This window comes from Pseudorca crassidens, chromosome 20 (genome assembly GCF_039906515.1).
Source record: "Pseudorca crassidens isolate mPseCra1 chromosome 20, mPseCra1.hap1, whole genome shotgun sequence".
NCBI lineage: Eukaryota > Metazoa > Chordata > Mammalia > Artiodactyla > Delphinidae > Pseudorca > Pseudorca crassidens.
In genome coordinates, this window is record NC_090315.1 from 40,063,965 (window position 1) to 40,070,607 (window position 6,643).

The window sequence follows — 6,643 nt, forward strand, 5'->3', positions numbered from 1 at the left end:
CTTAACATAGGTATACACCCATGAAATCATCATCACAATCAAGATAATAAATGTATTTATCACTCCCAAAAGTTTCTTTATGCCCATGTATAATCCCTTTTTTGTCACTGTAGATTAAAGTTCCTGGATTGTTACCCACATAGAATCATATAGAATGCATTCCTTCTTTTTGTCTAGTATCATCCACTTGGCATAATTATTTTGAGATTAATTCATGTTGTAGTGTTTATCAATCATCCAATCACACAGCCAAGGCAGTCCTATGCATACATTACTATTTTATGTTTATAAAATAGTTCCTCTCTGATAGACTCAGGTGGTTGTCTTGCATATGGCTCTTGTTTTTTAATTTAATTGGATTATAGCACTGTTAAACTGCACTGTTGTGTTAGTTTCAGATGTACAGCAAAGTGGTTCAGTTATACATATACATATATTCATTCTTTTTCAGATTCTTTTTTCATATAGGTTATCACAGAATGCTGAGTAGAGTTCCCTTGCTCTACAGTGGGTCCTTGTTGGTTATCTATCTTATATACAGTAGTGTGTGTATGTTAATCCCAAGCTCCTGATTTATCTTTCTTTTCTCACGTGTGTGTGTTTGTATGAGAGAGGAAGAAAGCTCTGATATGAAGAGAGATGTAATGAACTATATGGGGAATGAGACTTATGAAAAGTAATTCATCTGTGGTAATGAAAAGATGTCTTTCTTAGAGCTTATGGCAAAGCACTTTGAGATATTAAGTACATTGTTAGAGGGAACATAAACAAAATAAAACACAGACATAAAACAGATTACAACAGTGGGCTAAATGGAATTAGAATAGAAAAAAAGGATCTTAAATTTTGAAATGTGCTGTGCTGTGTACATCACATGATTCTAAGAGAAGTAGAATTGCATATTACACTGGAGGTATCTGTTTTCTATAAAACTGTCTGCAATAGATCATTTCAAACATTATGAACCATATATTTCCTTTCCAAACCTGCCTATCTATTAAAAGCCCACAAGTAGTGAAATTGAAAATCTACACATGAGGAAACCTTTTAATTATACAAAGTGCTACAAACAGTAAACCAGAGAATGGATTTAAAAAATCCATTTAGAAATAATGTGTGCTACCTTTTTAAAGTGAACCCTGAGCCTATGTATTTTCCTGGTAGAATTCCTCTCTCAATGGTTTGGTGTCAATGGTATTTTACTTTTTCCTCTCTTAAGCCTGATTTTCTTTTGATGAAAAGAATTCTTTCCAAATACTCTCCTATCTATAGGATATATGTAATGCTGGCACTTATCTACCCTGTATGAGGTAGGCACTTCAGAGTGGAAATAATATATCATTTTCCAGTTTTACTACTGATATCTACTTTCTTTGAAAGAAGCTTGGTGGTTATTTGCTGCAAATTGGCTATCGTAAATAGAAAATATAAAAAAATATATTTTGAGGAATTAAACAGGGCTCTCAGCAACTTGAGAAAAATATATGCAATGGGCATTCTACATACAAGAAAGTTTTTGTGGCTATACATTAGTGACATAACACATGCATATTTAATTTTAAAAGTACGGACACTTAAACATAGACACGTTTTTTCCCCAAAATATTTGCTTCACAGACATAGTTCTGTGTACCTGTTCCACTGCATTTAAAATACACTGAAATTTTCTTCTCCCTTGAAACTAACTTAGAAAATATGTATAAATAAACCCATCACCTGAGAAACAAATAAATAGCTACAACTGTAAAACATATATAATGTATATTTTAACAAAAGCACTTAAATGTACAATTTATAACAAAGAAATATGAAGATGGAAGAGAGGATGGGATTAATGACAACTAAGAAGCAGAGATCCTGAGACCTGGTTCAGACACAGATTTCTCTAAAGTAAGTGTTAACATCTTGAAATATCTATTTAACAATGTTCTGATTAAATATTTGAGATCTAAGGCTATGGGTGGGCCATGAAAAAAGAATACTATATTTTTTAATGGTAATTGAGTCCCATATTATAGAATGAAAGGAGAGTGATGTTTAGAAAAGGAGGGGACTCACAAATATGTGATATTACTCTTTTAATACTTATCTTCTCTTCATAAGATGTCTTCTTGTATTAAGATAAAGAAGGAAAGATAAGCTTCAAGGTACACCTATGAACCACATGAAACAAATTTATTAAGATATTGATCAATAGGCAGCACAGGATAATGATAAATAGGAGAAGATAATAAAAATAAAAGTGAGACCTACAATAGCCTCAGTTTACTGACTAAAGAAAGTTTCAGGCTTCAGCACAGGGACGAGAACTCAAACAGAGCCCATTGTCCTTGCTGAGTTGAAGAGACAGAGTTAAGAATTTGGAGAAGCCAAGTTAGCTCAAAGTTGAGCAAATACTAGACAGAAACTTCACAGATTGTTCTAGAGATCTACAGAATGGTCCCCTTGGATTCTAAACTAAGCAGTTTTCTACACATGCATCTGAGGTACTTAAGACTTGAGAAGGGAACACCAGAAAAGAATAAACAGAACAATCCAGATAGCTCACATAAGGACCAAAAGTTCATGTTTCTACTAACCAGAGTAGAAAGACCACCTAATGCAGGGAGCAATGTGTATAGTCCTCAGAATACTATTGTACTATTAGTAGACTAGTACTTCATTCTACCATTATATTATTAATACTTTTGTACTATTGTATACAATAGTAGAATATTAGTACTAGTCTACTAATACAATACTTCAGTAGAGGAGTCATATTAGCTGCTCTGGACTACTTTAACAAAATTAAAAATAAAAGGGTTAGGGTTTCCCAGGTGGCGAAGTGGTTGAGAGTCTGACTGCTGATGCAGGGGACACGGGTTCGTGCCCCGGTCCGGAAGATCCCACATGCCGTGGAGTGGCTGGGCCCATGAGCCATGGCTGCTGAGCCTGCGCGTCCGGAGCCTGTGCTCCGCAACGGGAGAGACCACAACAGTGAGAGGCCCGCGTACCGCAAAAAAAAAAAAAAAAAAAAAAAGAGGGTTAAACAGAATCCAAATAATATAATGCACATTCATGAACAAAGAACAGTAACATTTAAAGAAATATGAGAAATATGATAAAATTCAGTAAACAAATCTAAGAAACAGAAAAATATAACCAAGGAGAAATAATAGTCAATAGAAACAGACCTAAACTGATAAAGAAAGAGAAAACTGTAGACCAACATATTAAAACACTTATTATAAATATTTTCCATATGTCAAAAGAGATAGAGGAAAGCATGGGCAACAATTTAAATAGAACTTCTAGAAATGGAAAGTACAGTTTCTTAAATAAAATTTACATTGTATGAAATTAACAGCAGATTAGATACCACAGAACAAAAGTTTAGAGAACTTAAAGACATAAAATTGGGAGCTATCAAAATGAAACAATGAGAGAAAAAAAGGTCTCAGTGAGTTGCTGGAAAACTTGACGTGGATGAATGTATATGCAACTGGAGTTCCAAGAGGAGAGGAAGTGGAGCAGAAAAAATATTTGAAGATATATAATGACCATGACTTTTCCAAATTCATTGAGAAATATAATATTAACCTCCAGGCCCAAGATGTTCAACAAACCCCAAGCAGCAGAAACATGAAGAAAACCACAACAAAATACACCATGTCAATTTGAATAAACCCCAAAACAACAACAACAACAGTAAAACGTTTATAAGTAATAGTCTTAAAAGTATCCAGAAGGAAAAAAATAAATATTACATATACAAGAAGATAAAGAAATGACAGCAGACTTGTCTCCAGCAACCATGCAAACCAGAACACAATGGAATGACAACTTCGACATAGTGAAAGATGACATTTGTAAACTTAGATTTCTGTACCCAACAAAAATATCTGCAAAAAATAAAGGTGAAATACTTTACTTTTTTTTTTCTCCAACATAAAAAGGGGGAGAGAATTCACCATTATAAGACTACTATTACAAGAACCATTACAGGTAGTGTTGTCCTTCAGGATTAAGGAAAATGATACCAGATGTAAATTTAAATATATCATAATTAACCAAGTAACCATGAATGAAAGTAAAGAAACTATAGGTTTTCCTCAGGAGAGGAATTGGGGTGGATGTTGTGAGGTGTTTGTGTAGTAGTAAATGCCATGATGACATGAGAAAGGTTTGAACTGTGAACAACTTAAACATGTAATCAATAAACTTTTCAACAAGATACACAAGTTTTGTTTTTTCTCTCCCATGGACATGTTGCAACTCACATATAAATCAAGTATTCCTGAATTCACATTGTCTTACCTATAGTTAATATCAGAATTGTTGCCAAAAGAAACTCTGTACTGAGAGACAGATGGGCATGTTTATCCACCTTCAAACATTCTTCCATATTCTTTCTGCTAATTTATGTCATGAAAAATAATCTTTTCTACTCAGCTTGTGTAGCAGAAGGGGGGATCAGTAGAATTATAGGACACAATATAAGTAATGTAAACGTTGGCAGTATAACTTACAATCAAGAGATGGAGAGGAAGGGCAGTGAGAGGAATTGTTGTATAAGCTAAATTCCTTACTTTTAATAGCAGAGGCTCACAATAATGAAATTGATAACATATTAACTTATTTCTTTTGCAATATTTTTGCTTGTTTTTTTTGTTTTGTTTTAATTTAGAAGTCTGTTTCATAGAGTGATTACATGATATAATGAGGACATACTTCCTATTATGTCCTTTTCTTTTTTGTCTCATTTTGCTAAATGCCAATAAAATTATTTTAAATGAAATGGTGTACCTAATAAAACCACTTTAAATACACAGGCATATATATAAATGGAAACATCTCTCGATCCATTTAACCCTTCTCCTGTCTTCATATCTACATACAAAAATATTTAGCTCAGCCTCATCAATATTAACTATGGTTATTTCTGGATGTTGAAAGTTGTGGAAGTTGTTTTTATGATCCTTTTTAAAAAAATCTTACTTTATTGTTTAATTTTTCAAGATAATCAGCATACATCATTATTATTTGAAAACAGTTTATGGCTTAAAATGTCATTTAAGGTTTATCCAAATTTTCTGGGAATAAACTGGGGCTTAAATTCAGAAAGATTTTGTACTTCTATAGTAAAAATAAAGAAATCAAATTATATCTAAAGAACATTGAAACCTCTTGACTTAATTTATTTGATTTTAAACATATTAAAGAAAATATATGAAAAAATAAACATTTCAATGCACAAACGTTTATTTTTAAAAGTGAAAGCTTAGAAAATAAATTGCCTAACAATAAGATAATAGGTAAACAAATGATGAAACATTAACTGAATGGAATATAATCCAATCATAATATTTATGAATTATATAAACCAATTTGAAAATGCTTAATATAATTTTAGAGAGAAACTAGGAAATAAAATTGTATATACCGCATGTTCACAACTCTATACACGTGCCTGAATTGCAAGATGAGAACACATCAAATCAGTCACCTTCTTGGGATGATTTGGGATTTGTTTGTTTGTTTTTAATTTTTCTACTTTAACTCCTTTGTATTTTATAAATTTGCTCTTGTGGCCATTTTTTGTTTGGGCCATAAGAGTGAATATAAATTATTTTTTTAAAAGTATGCATGCATAAAAATGAGGAGCGGGTAATATATTTTTTCTGTAAATATCTACTGATCATTCATTTTACAAGTTAGCTTGTTATCTCTTTGGAAAACAGAGAACAGAACTAAGGAATGTGGGGAATAAGGCAGGTCCATTTTAATAGAAGGCACGAAGGGAGAAAGAACACTTTACAAAAGAGGCCAAATACCCCATCAGGAGGTTTAGCTCTGCTCCCCTTATGACTTGTTTAGCAGATTTCAGTAGATCAAGCCCAATCTTTAGAAACTCAGCATAACATTCTCCTTTGTCACTGGTGTCTTTGGCATGGTAAGCCTCTTACAATATCTGGACTGCAGACTCATTATAAGTCCCTTTTAGAACTGAGTCCCATCCCTGTCTTTTGATTCCACAATTTTTTCTTAGGGATCTGGGTAATTTCACCACAATGGATCCTCATTTCTCGTTGACAGACCAATGCAGTGCTTCCCACACTGGGGAGATCTAGAATATCTCATTTTCCATTCGGTTTCCTTCCATCAGTATCCAGTCCTACGTTATTGAAGACAGTACTTCTGACCACTGTTGGACTATATCCTGCTATTCTCTTGGAAAATATGCTCCATCAAGATACAGGTATCTATTCAAAATTGACATCTAAAGAGATGATGAAACTAACCAGGAAATGGTCAGTCAGGCTCTAGGTAACTTAATGCTCTTACAATTAATTAATCAGAGACCTGTAGCAACTAATAGTGTTACTACTAAAGTAAGTATGCAAAAGTCAGAGTGTGTGTGTGTGTGTGTGTGTGTGTGTGTGAGAGAGAGAGAGAGAGAGACAGAGAGAGAGAGAGAGAGAGAGAGAGAGAGAGAGTTTTTAACACCATAAGAAATACCTGTGAAATTACCCAACCCAGTGGTCCTCAACAGCCCTTTTGCTTATTTATTTTTTATAATTGAAGTATAGTTGATTTACAATGTTGTGTTAATTTCTGCTGTACAGCAAAGTGACTCAGTGATATACATATATACATTCTTTTT